The sequence below is a fragment of the Colossoma macropomum genome, unplaced genomic scaffold (genome assembly GCF_904425465.1).
Source record: "Colossoma macropomum unplaced genomic scaffold, Colossoma_macropomum, whole genome shotgun sequence".
Lineage (NCBI taxonomy): Eukaryota > Metazoa > Chordata > Actinopteri > Characiformes > Serrasalmidae > Colossoma > Colossoma macropomum.
In genome coordinates this window covers 3,103,694-3,116,888 of record NW_023494787.1, presented here as the reverse complement: position 1 = coordinate 3,116,888, position 13,195 = coordinate 3,103,694, and the positions used below count along the sequence as shown (strand labels likewise).

Below are 13,195 nucleotides of genomic sequence, written 5' to 3'. Positions count from 1 at the left end.
GCTCATTTACATATGAGTCGTAAAGATACAGTAATAAAAATAGCCTAGTTTGACTTGAAGGGATACAGAGAGGTCATAAAATAATATATAATAATAATAAACTTGAAAAAAAAAAACGAATTGGGTAGTAAAACCGCACAATCGCTTAAGTAAACCACAAGAAAATGCAATAAATTTGTAAAAAATAGGGCTTTAAATAATAATACTAACACTAATTATTCTTCATTTTCAGTCGGTTAGCTGAGGAAGGCTAAAAGGCATCACTAAATTATTCATAAAAACACAAATACATAAGAATAATATGAATATATGAATAATATATGGAAAAATATCACTTCGATTGCCCTTGCCAGAGGTCAGCGTGGTTCAGAGGAGTCCTAACAAATCTCTCTGAATAACAGCAATAAACACTTTTTTTGCTGACACTGGGACAAATTTCACTGGACTGCAGCATCTGTCACGCTGCCAACTTCACTCTAATCTGCAGTTAGTCAAATTTACACTCAGTCCTGAGAGCCTCTTCAGTTTATCACCCCAATCAGCGTCAGACTGATGATCAACACCGGCTGCGGAAAGATTAATCGTCTTTATATCAAAATCGCAATTTAAAAAAGTGCAATTTTTAAATTGAAGCTGCAGTTGTTTAAGTTATAGCCTACATTATCACAAACGCTGTCTCACGCTTTAAGAGCGGAAATATAACCTAATAACCAATCAGAGGCAGCCAAACCTCCATGTGTTGTGACATCACAATCACGACTTAAGACCTCAGCAGACTTCTTGCTTCAGCGAACAACATAATTGCGTAGAAAACTAACAACCACAGACGTCACATGGAGGCTTCGTTCGCCGTGTCGTGCACATGGCAGCTGGGCGAACTCCTCGGACGAAGACGCTACGCGACAGGCCCTGTGATTGGTCAGTAAAAAGGAGGCATGCCATTAAAAACAAAGACGGACAAATTTGAGGAGCTTCAGCTTCGGCAGACACTAATATTTCACTGTGAAACGCGCATTTGTTAAATAAACAATGAAATCTCCTAAATGTCCTAAAGTCTGTTATTAGGTAGTACTGACTAGTACTCAGCACCAAAACATATAGGTTATCTTATATGTAGGTTCACAGGAGGACGAGGCTGAAGGTGGCTTTCTATTCACCAGCTTCTTGTTTGAATTTCCCGTTCCACCTTAAATGGTGGTGGCATTCTGAACTCAAACGTCACCATAGTTAGAACTGTGAAAGAACCAGCAGTCATGAAATGTATAAAATGTCATAGCGTCATGTGAAGCAACCGCAACAGGCAACACGAAACCGCAGAAAGTATACCAGCTTGTAAGCTCATGAAGGGGCTTTCGGCTTCGCACAGCCGTCGAGAATCCCGTTTTGCAAGTGTGCGCTGAGGCCTTAACTGGCTGTCAAGCACACTATATTCAGGGGTTAAGCCTCAAGCCACAAAAAGTGGATATTCTGGTCTTCTCTGCAAAAAAAAGCCTGAAGCTTAATTTACAGAAAGTAATCGCAAGTTAAATCACAGTCGCAATGTTAGTCAGAAAAATCGCAATTAGAAAATTTTCCAAGAATCGTTCAGCTCTTCCGATTACAGACTAAGGCAGGTGTTCACACGCACGCTAGAAGTAATCAGATCCAAAATTACGTGCATGCGTTGAGAACCACTTAGATGAGACGTTGCCATGACAACGAGGAAGGTTTTAGCTCTGTAATACACCGATCTGCTCATATACTCGTCTGATCAGCTCGTTATTGAGAGCTTCATGGCCGTCCACCCTGCTGACTATTTTTTAAGTCTTTTAAAGTTTAAAGCTTTTAAACTTCGTCTCCTCTGCAGACCAGTTTCTGCTCCGCCATGTTGAGCGGTATAAACTTTCACTATGACGTGACGAACATGATCAGAACGGACTTAAACTTTGATAGGGAATGTAATCAGATACAGGCGTTTACACGGATATTATTCTATTTAACGGATTATTTACAGGATTACCCACCTCGATCAGGAATAGTTTCGTCCGACTGAGGCCATTCGGAATACAGTTTCATGGACGTGTTCCATTCCGATTGAGCTATTAGTCGGATTATTAATGGATTATCAGGCTTCATGCAAACATGGCTGTGATGTGCAGCACTACATTGATCGGATACAGAGATGCTGATCTCATTAAACTGATCAGACATTAGGCAGACATGACTGATCCAACAATACGGAGTCTTACGCGATTACTGTTGAGATCCAGTACGACTCTGCTGTGTTTATGGTTTGTAATCCATGAATTGCCGTCTATAATTGTCTGAACTCTGAGCTCCTTCAGTAACAGCAGTGCTGCTCAAATCCACACACCACCGTTTTTGTTTTATTTTGTGTGATCTGAAGACTAAGAGCCAAAACAGAGCTTGATTTGCTGCAATTCCTTAATCCTTAAGTTCAAGACTACTGATATCCACAACATTCCCCCCCGTATGATATGTTTATGCACCACGGTGCGTTTAAGCAGTGAAATGAGTCGCCAAATACACTTTAGCAGTGTCTGAAATATGGAGTTATACATTCCCTGTTTGAGTGGAGTGACCAGCGATCAGTTCTCCTGTGACCGAGTGTGAGTGACGAGGTCAGTGGTGTAACTGTACTGTCCTACAGTGAACTCACCTCTTTCTGTACATCCTAACAGCCTTACGTCTGCTCCTCTCAACTACAGCCCTGTTATAGCGCTCAGTCATATTTTAGTATTAATGCATTCCCAAGAAAGAAAAGTGAAAAAAGTGGTTCATGTAAATTACAGCCCTGATTTAAACGATAGTAAACTGAGGAAGCTGTGAGGCAGTGGAGAGCGGGAGAGCGCTATCTTCCCAGGCTAGCTGTTTTTAGCAGCTGGCTAACTTGAAGCAGCTCCGTTACTCACACAGCACGGAGAATTGATGATACTGTAGATCAGACAAGACACAAAAGCACAGCTTTCAGTTAAACGTAGCTAAAAGGAGGACTCCGTCTGTCTGGTGTGAGATTCACACTGCAGTTAAAGCTTTTACACAGTGAGCATCAGATATACTGGGGTTCATCCCTCAAACACTACAACAGAACAGAGAAACCCAGACGTCTGATAGGCGGTGTTTGAACACTGTGATACTGGTCAGGCGGTGTGATCCATCACTGACGTACTGAGCCAGCTAGTGTTTGCTGTTTGTATTAATCTGACGTTGTTGAGAAACTAAACAGTTTAGCACTTCTAAACAGATAGCCTAGCACTCGTCACCAGACAGCTAAAAATAATGTCAATAATCTTCGTCATATTCTTCATAACTTTCATATTTCATAAGCTACATTCTAAAGGTGGGGGTCATGAAAGCTGTAACTGTCTTCTTTCCAGTCAGATAGACAGGGGATGTAATTTTAAACCCTTATAATAAAAGAAGCTGAACTCACAATTTTTTTGTTTACTGAAAGTCGACCCATATCTGGGCTATAAACTATAAACAGATGGCGTCTCTTCAGTGATCTGCTCTGTAAAAAAGATTTTTATAAAAAAATACAAAGAGCGTCTAAGATTTTTGTCTTTCAGCAGTAAATTGTAAGCATATAGAAATATGTGTGATCATAAAACATGTTCTGTTCATTTGAGGGGAACTTTTACAAAAAAAAAAATAAATAAAAATTTACATTTATTTCATACAGTTACTGAATAATCTGCCTTACGATGGTCATGTAAATTCAGAGCGATAAACCAAAATATACCCTGGAGAATAAGAGGTTAAATTATGAATATTACAAAAATTGTGGCCGTGCTTTTCCGGCTGGTAAAAACAGCCCACCAGAAACTTTCTCCCACTCTCCCATGACAGATTTGTGAGATGTTCCACTGTCTGTTGAGTGTTTGTCGTGTTCTGACCATAAAGGATAGTTTAAAACAGCATTTAACCACCGAGGAGCAAAAAAAAAAAATCAGCCTTCAAACTTGAAAGAAATGATGATCGGACCTGTACTGCGATATGTATTGATATCGACCGATAGGAATTTTTTTTTATCGTGATAACATTTTTGGCCATATCGCCCAGCTCCAAGTGTTGTGTTTTTTTTTTGGCACCATATTTGCCATTTAGCCACGTTTAACGTTGTTATTGTTGAGAAGTGTGGCCCCTGTCGCATAACGCTGACATAAACATCCACTCAATGATCCAGGCTATTTGGGGCAATTTGGCGAAATTACACAGGCGCTTCATCTCATACAAATCGGCCAGTCAAATCACACACAAATTACAAATCACACTACCGGACCTCCTGGTAAAACTGATCCAGCTCCAATAGGGCTGCAGTCACGGTCATTATAAACCTAACAGTGCAACTGTATAAACCTGCTAGAACAACAGGACAAATCAGCGTTACGTCACAACCAGAACAGCGCCGCACTGATACAACAATCCTGAAACGGATTCGGGAGACATTCAACCAAACTGGAGAAAACAGAACATTTTCAGTGATCTTGTAATAAAACACCTAAATACTCAGACAATGCACCTCTACACACCTAAAGAAGGTTCTTCAGGGGTTCTTCAGTAAAGAAAATGATTATATATAGAACCATGAACCCTCAAAGAACCCTTTGCACGATTAAAGGGTTCTTTGCACCATGAAAGTGTTCTTCAGATTAATGAAGAATGTGCTTTAGATGGTTCTATGTAGCACCACAAAGGGCTCTCCAAGTGTTATGATGTCAGGCTTGTAACAATAAAAGGGTTCTTTGAGTGTTCATGGTTCTATGTAGAACCATTTCCTTTAACTGGACTGTGAGGTCAAGGTTTTGTTGTTTAAACAGCAGCAGTCGTTCAGTTTGTATTCACTGCTAATTAAAATGAGCTGCTTCTACCGCTGACCGGATCCGTTTTCCACACGTCTGCGCTCATGTACAGCCAAACTAGCCAAGTTTTTAGCAGCCGGAATAGAATGCGTCCATGTAAACACCTCAATCGGAATAATCTAGTCTGATTTAGGCCATTCGGAATACAGTTTCTATCTGACTGATCGAGGTGGGTAATCCTGTAAATAATCCGTTAAATAGATGAATAATATCTGTGTAAACGCCTGTATCTGATTACATTCCCTATCGGAAAGTTTAAGTACGTTCTGATCATGTTCGTCGCGTCATAGTGAGAGTTTATACCGTTCAACATGGCGGAGCAGAAACTGGTCTGCAGAGGAGACGAAGTTTATACTCTGATCTTTAAAAGACGGCGGTGGGACGGACGTCCAGCTTGTGTGTCTCAGAACACGACGTCTTCCTCTCGGCCTTCTTTAATAAGGACATGTGAAGGACGTTTTCCTGAGTCTGACATCATTTTAAAGTGATTGAAAACACAAGCGCTGCTCACTGCTGCTCATCTCACTCTGACTGGACTCATGTGATGCTGGTTGTCATGGTAACGTCTACACTAAGCGGTTCTCTACGCATGCGCATCATTTTGGATCGGATTCCTTGTAGTGAGCATGTAAACGGAGATTTTCATCAGACTGTTGAGTAGAGTGAGAATAAACACCTCAGTCTTAATCTGTAATCGGAATGTATTTAATTAGATTGGAGAAAATCTTTGCCTGTAAACACAGACGCTGATTTGTTTTGTACCAAAATACACTTAAACTCAAAATTCAGATCATTACAAAAAAGAACGTTGGCGTTTGAGCGACTCCAGCCTCTGCTGTAGGGATGAAATCAGAATATTTGTAAACATAAAGGCCGGCTGTACCTTCCAGGTGGATAACGTACATCCGGTCAGCTTAATTTCCGACACAATTTACACTGAATTCAAACATAACAGAGAAAACACTGGGAACGATGGTCCTGTTGAAGTCCTGTTGCGTTTGAGGCTGTAATGTCAAAAGTATCCAAGCTTGTAATGGATTTTACTGACGTTTTCCACATTTTCCAGCTTTCTAAAGCTGGTAGAGCTGCTGTAACCAGTATTAACCCCACTGAGGACGGTGTTTAACACTCACGGCTGACGATAACGACAATTTAGCGAATTCTTTACTCTTCCAGACGAAGACGAAGTTGTTTTAGCACTATTACATCACAAATAAGTGCACCAGAATGAAAACTAGGACGGTTTGTTGACGCGTCGGCGTTATTTTTAGAATTATTGCTCTGTTAAGAGTTCAACATAAGGCGAAATCACCTAACTTTATTAGCATTTATGCTAGCAGCCACAGAGCAAATGTTTTAGCTTACATTTTGACACGACAGAAAAATTGATTTTGCACATCAATCAAACACTGGGTGCAGAACATCGCACTGTTACATATCAGCCACTAAGGTGAGTTAACTGGTATTTAAGGCAGCTAATCAGCCAATTTAGTCACTTCTGAGTGACACAAATTCATTAATTGTGGTTATTATACTGGTTCCAGCTGCCTCTCGAGCAGGTGGGAAATGAGGCAGAACTAGAAAGTTCAGTTGGTTCATGTTGGTTCTTGTTTTTGGTTCATGCAGTGGAGAAACACTCAAGTTTGTTAAAGGTTTTACTAACATTTTTCACGTTTTCCAGTTTTCTAAAGCTGGTAGAGCTGCTGTAACCAGCATTAACCCCACTGAGAACCCTTTGTGTTTGTAACACTCACGGCTGAACTTAACAATTTAGCGAATTCTTTACTCTTCCAGGTGAAGATGAAGATGTTATAGGACTATTACATCACCAATAAGGGCACCAGAATGTAAAGCAGGACAGTTTGTTGATGCGTTGATTGTTTATCTTGACAAAATATTAAAAATAGCACTCTTAAGAAGTCAATTCTTCTTTATTAAACGACAAAACTATGCAAACTATGCAAAATCGTGAAGTTAGATCAGTCTCGGGCCCAACCCACTCAGCCCTTAGCCTTCGTTTTGCGCGTTTACGCCTAGGGGTAGGGTGAAGTGTTAGGGCTACATGACCCTCCAAACGGAGGTTTTTCAGAGACTCCATACAGTGTGTTATAGAGAAAAACTGGCAAGATGGCTGAACAAGAGACCAAAGAAACCCACAAATGTGAGAATTTTCTCTGTTAAAAGATTACGATAATCACTGTATTATCCTAGTTTAATGTCGTTTCAATGTATTATGGTCGTTTTCTTCATAACAAGCATACAATTTGCTAGCAGTGCTGATGTCTCGGTAGCTAGCTAGCTAACTTTCCCGTTCCACCTTAAATTGTCCAGCAGTTCTGACGCCTGAAGTGCCAGAATGCAACTGCTGCCCCGTTTAAGGTGGAACGGGAGAATATCTGACTTCAGCTTCATATCACTGAAGAATTAGGGGTGGGTGATAATAAATAATTGCCCCCCTCTTTGAAGATCATATGATGCCCCAAATGTAACTAAAGCCCAGCAGTGAGGAGCTGAACTTTACCCTCCTCTGCTGTCACTGCAGACTGGCAGGGTCGCCTACAGAGCAGCGCTGGTAGCTGTTAATGAAGTGATGCTCTTTTTATTTGAGGGTCCCATTTCAGAGGGAAGACTTCAACCACTACCCCTTGTAACTCCAAGGGGCGACACTCGAAAACAAGGGGTAGGGGTAAAAAGAAGACATGAGATTGGGCCTTGGGGTCTGTTCAGTCTTAGTTTGATTAAAACAAATGTGGTTTGTTAGAGCGAGTGTGAGCACAGTCATCCGAACGCCACTGCACCAAATAAGTGGGCCGAGACCCCCAGAGCAGGTTTGCCTCGGTTCACTTCAAAACCAGCTCCTGTGCGGTTCGTTTGAAGTGTGAACGCAATACAGACCAAAGACAGAACAAACCGGCGGCTCCTCTCTGGGTCTTGGTTCGATCTCTGATGCTGTTTTGACACGTGTGTGTGTTTTATCACCTCCTGATCAGCTCTGATTGGTCGGTAATTACAGAACAGATCGTTTGGGCTTTATAACGACATATGAAGTCACTGTAAAACACTCCATATACACATTCGACTGCATACATACATGACATGCTGCATTAACGCGCCGAGGTTTCTCCGTTCTGTCAGAGCAGCGAGCCACTCGAGGCCGTTACAGGGATCTCACCTGCTCTGCGTCGTAACCACGGTAACGCAGGGAGTCTCACGGCTTACTGCTCTAAAATCACAAGACAGATAAAACAAGGCGTAAATAAAACCTGCGAGCTCAGAACAAAGAGCAGCGCGATCGAGACGGTTCGGCGGAGGTCATCACAGCTACTGTACGTCATAATCTGCTCCATCGGTTTCACTCGCACGACTTCTGTTTACATCTTTTGGTTCTAAGATAAATAGGTCAGTGTGAACGCTAAGAACTAAAATGCAACAATGTATCATTTCCTGCTTTGATCTAGACCAAAATAAGCCAACTACAAGTACAAACACAGCCTTAAAGAGCTTTCTGTGACGATGTTGTGACGTAAAGCTGATTTGACCTATAATGCTACGTTTATGTACTTTGCTATCATAAAACACGAGTGCTTTAAAGGGCTCATATCATTTTTCATTTTTCTTGCACTTTATTTTCCTTCCCGATGTCTACTTGTGACATCAACATCATGTAAAACGTACAGTGTTTCCTGTAGGATGTTTTTCAGGCCCACCGCAGCACAGAATTAAAAGTAATCAAACATAACGAGTTACATCACTTTGATGAAAGTAATTAAAATTGTTTTATTACTTTTAATTAATTTCAAATGTTTAATTTCAAATGTAGACTTCACAATATAAACATCGTTGGCAATTATTTTATTGATGTTTATTTAAGTACCATTTCTTTACAGTATAATAATAATAATAATAATAATAATAATATCAACAATTAGCCATGAACATCGTTAGAGAATAACGTTACATTGCAGATGTTCCTTTAAACTGCAAAACATATCTAACTTAGCTTCACGTTAGCTACTTTTACCTCTCTCTCTCTCTCTCTCTCTCTGTCGTTCTTATGTCTCTCTCCCTCTCGTCGGGTGCACAGACATAGGAAGACGGGGTTGGGTGTCGCCCCAACGTCTCCACTTCCTGTATCCTTCATTTCAAATTATACATTTTATAGATGTTTTTGTTTCGGCATCTGCAGATATTTACATTTAAAAAATATCAGATTTCTGCACCAGCCCAAAATTCCCAGATTAGATTTTTGTGACATCACAAAAGCAACACGTCTAAAATTCTGAAGCAGCGGCAGCAGTAATTCTGCGGCGGCAGCCCACCGCTACAAAATATATACAGAGTTAACCCACAGCTGTACGCTAATAAAGCCCTATTTATCCCTTCTGTGTGTTGCGGTTGACTGGATATCCGTCCAGGAACTCTTACGGACGCTCGGACATCAACATTAGAAGGTATTCTTTTCTAATCGCCGCTGTCACTTTAATAAGTTATGAAACTACCTGTTTAAAGACTCTCAAAAGCTGCCTATCAGGCGCCGGTGCTGCCGAATAAACCAGTTTCTGTAAGTTCATACGTAACTCTAATACAGCTAGCATAGCCTGCTAACCAAGTAATTCCAGGACGCTAATGTCTTCCCTGTATTTATTACTCTCTCTGAGGTAAACGTAAGATTTGTGTTGCTTTATTTACCAAAAACAGTCATAATTAATTTCTACATAATTATTTTCCAACCTCTATTTATCCCTTAGAATTAAAAAGGCCGTTTTTGTTACTGTGCCTTTAAGACTGATTTATGTAGAAGAGCTCTGTTCTGATTGGCTGTGCCTCCAGGCCGAAACACTGCTTATAGCTTCAGTGTGAGTGGGTGGGGTTAGGCTGCTGTGAATAGACGCAAATTAGAGATGCATATCAGTACCTGCAGATGACTGCTTTAAAATAAACAATCAGCATCGGTCAGATGTTTATATATGGCTGATATTTCAGGCCGATATGTGACGTATATGACTTACTGAACCCCAGAAGAGCTGAACGTTTAGAGTTACTGCACTAAAATATTATTATTATTTTTAAAAATGTTATTTTTCTCTGTAATGCTGATGCTGGTCGATTTAGTCCCAGTTTCTACTGTCTATTAATGGCATCAGCAGATACGTACATTGGCTCACAATTCCGTTGGATTTTTGTGACATCACAAAAACAACACACCTGAAAACGGGCCATTTTTGTGGCTTATGTTTCCAAATGGGGAATTAGGAGTTAATGGTATATTCTGAAATAATATAAAACTCCCAAATCCCCCCAAAAAACGCAGAAAATTCAGTTTTCCATGATATGGGCCCTTTAATCCCCACAACGTCACGGTTCGGGTGCACCTGAACGAGTGACGCATCCTGGCTACAGAGGTCCAGAACAGCCTGGAAGGTTCTGTCAAAATGTATCTGAAAATATGAGGGGTCAAAAATAGAAATATATGAATAAATAAATAAAATCTCACACACATCAGTGAGAAATGTGAAAAAGCTGAGTCATGGAGCTGAAAGTGAAGCATCCAGGTTTTTTTCCTTTCCAACTCCAAATGGATATTTCCGACAGACGCAGTAACGTTTTGGTAAAAGTTAGCCTACATGTTTTTTTAATTTAGAGCAAAACGGTCCAGTGATAACCACAAAATACTCTAACATGCACCTGTCCAAGGTCAGCAGGGAATGGAACAAACCGTTTTCTGTTATGTTGGCCAGAAATATACAAACATCTAACACTTATTTCATTGACTGACTTTGTTAACTCCTTTATATTGTTAAGTAAGGCCTCTAATGCAAAGCCATGACGCTCACTGATAAACGGATGCATGATGTAACCAACAAGTGGCACTCCAAACCTGACGTATACATGCACAGGATGGAACAGACTATATACATATATATAACGTTATATATGTACCTCTGTGTCATAAGTTCAAAAGAAATGCACCAAATTAAGAGCCGGAAACAAAATGAGGAAGCAGAACAGAAACATTTCGAGCCATATGCGTCCCCCCCCAACTACACTGCTAACAGAATTCGACAGTGACCAAAGCGACAAAAGACATATATACATAAACAAATGACTACAAGTTGAAAAATAAATATTTTCACGTCACGGCCTCATCTCGTCCTTCCCAAGAGAGCTGCAAATATGAAACGAGAGTTGTGTTGTCAACAAGTGCCTCCAGATGTTATTTAGTAGTCTTCCTAAATCAAAAACCTGCCTGGGATCTCAGGCCAAATTCAGCAGAACACATGTGGCTGAGTGGGTTTTGTTAGAAAATGAAGGCAGACTGTTTAAAACAAAGATCAAAAACCTTTCTCTTTCAGTCTGAGTGGCTTGGCTTTACATTATCATCACAATCATTCTCATTATCTATGGCACAGCAAAAGCCCACATTACTGTTTTAATCTCATAGAAAACCTCATTTAATGAAGTTACCTAGCAAAAGACGTGGGATGTTAATGACTGTCAACTGCAGATATAACTTCACATCATCTTCCCCCCCCAAAATCATGTTAGCTCAGAGGTTAGTTTTCATTAAAGCATAAGTTTAACGTACTGTTAGCCAGCTGACTGATTACCTAACGAAATTAAAATATATATCTAAATAGATAGATATTCCTAGATCCAGCTAGCGTTAGCCTAGCACAATGCTATCACAATGCTGCGCAGCTAAGCTAAGCAGCTTCCATTTCTGTTTTTTAGATTTAAAATGTTCTCACGACTCGTAGCTACTTTAAAATAATCGATATCCACATTTAACACCAAAACGCCTTCAATATCTACACGGTTAAGATTAACTTGTGGAAAACAGGCAGCAAGCTGGCTAACAAACCAACACAGCAGCCTAGCATAGCCTAGCCTAGCTTAGCATAGCTTCACGAAGCTGAAGTCAGCTTCTTGTTCGAATTTCCCCGTTCCACCTTAAGTGGTGCGGCAGTTACATTCAGGCGCCTCGGGCTCAGCCCGAGGCGCCTGAATGTAACTGCCGCACCACTTAAGGTGGAACGGGGAAATTCGAATAAGAGGCTGACGAATAGGAAGCCTCGTCTTAGCTTAGCCTTCCACTTATCATCAGCTGTTAATAATAATAATAATACTAATAATAATAGTAACAATAATAAACATAATTCAAATAATGTAAACCTTTTTTTAATTTAAAATAAATGTTTAAGCACAAGCTCGTCAAACAGCGGTTTGTTTGTGTTTACGGTCGCAGAGCGGCCACTAACGCCGCTTAGCTTAGCTTAGCGCAGCCGTTATAAACAATGCTGCCGGAGCTGAGCGCGGCGGCTGGACGTTTCACAGTCCGAGGAAGTGCTGCAGCCAGCGGGCGACACGAAACCCAAAACCCGCTCCCTTTTTAGGGGGCTGCCGGTACTCACCTGTTAGCGCCGGGTCGCATACTCCCTGGCCTCGCATTAGAAATAATGTTATTGTGGTTGAAAGGCAGGAACAAGATGAGATTCTCTCTTTCCTTTTCGTTTTTTTCTTCTCGGCTTCCTCGTTTCTCTTCTCCTCCTGCCTGTGCCGATTTTCCCCCTTTTTTCTCTCCCCCTGCTTCCACTCTTCTGTTCTTCTGCTTTGGCAGCCTTTACATGTGCATCTTCAAAAAACGACCAGCATCAAGAAAACTTGCCATCAAACCTCCTCCTCCTCCTCTTCTTCCTCCTCCTCCTTCTCCTCTTCCTCCTCCTTTGGTAGGGGAGATTTAAAGCAGATAAATAGAGAGTTATAGCTGCTGCTGAATGGATGGATTACATGAATTATCTGTATGTGTGGGGTTCGTTGCCATTCAGTGTTTTCTATGACTCGCTCTCTCTCTCTCTCTCCCACTCTCTCTGTAGGTCTCTCTCCCCCCTCTCCCTCTCTCCTTATCCAGTCCCAACCAACGTGCTCTCACTCACTGCCCAAGATTTTCACAGCGCATCTGCATTTAATGCCCCTTGAGAGGCTCAGATGCCCCCCTTTTTTGCAACGACGCCAAAAATAAACAAAAAAAGAAATAATAATATTAATCCACCAAGGAACGATCAAAACGAAAGAAAGCCGAGCAGGCGGCTGAACGTGGCTATTGTTCTCCTCATTTTCCCCCTATTGTGTTGTCAAATCTGCTCTGTTTCCATTTCTGTTCAATTTTTCTATTTTTTTTATATTTAATTTCGCGCAACGTTATAAATTCGTCTGTGGCGTCTCGATGACACATCGTCCTCCATTTCTGCCTTAAAAATGAAATAAATAAATAGTAAATAAAATATGGAGGTAAAAAAACACGCTCGCCCCTCCTACTTTCGCCCTTTCGTCAC

The 13,195-nt window shown here is 40.9% G+C and overlaps 1 protein-coding gene across 2 annotated transcripts in view; it reads right to left on the bottom strand.

Annotated features, from left to right (window-relative positions):
• zgc:158376 (uncharacterized protein LOC100101643 homolog) overlaps nt 1-13,164 on the bottom strand; it is a 33,686-nt gene extending 20,522 nt beyond the window's left edge. For both annotated transcript variants that reach the window (XM_036565868.1, XM_036565869.1), the window contains exon 1: nt 12,275-13,164. The gene's annotated coding sequence lies outside the window, so the exon portion shown is untranslated. The remainder of the gene's footprint in view (nt 1-12,274) is intronic.
• Between the last annotated feature and the right edge of the window lie 31 nt (nt 13,165-13,195).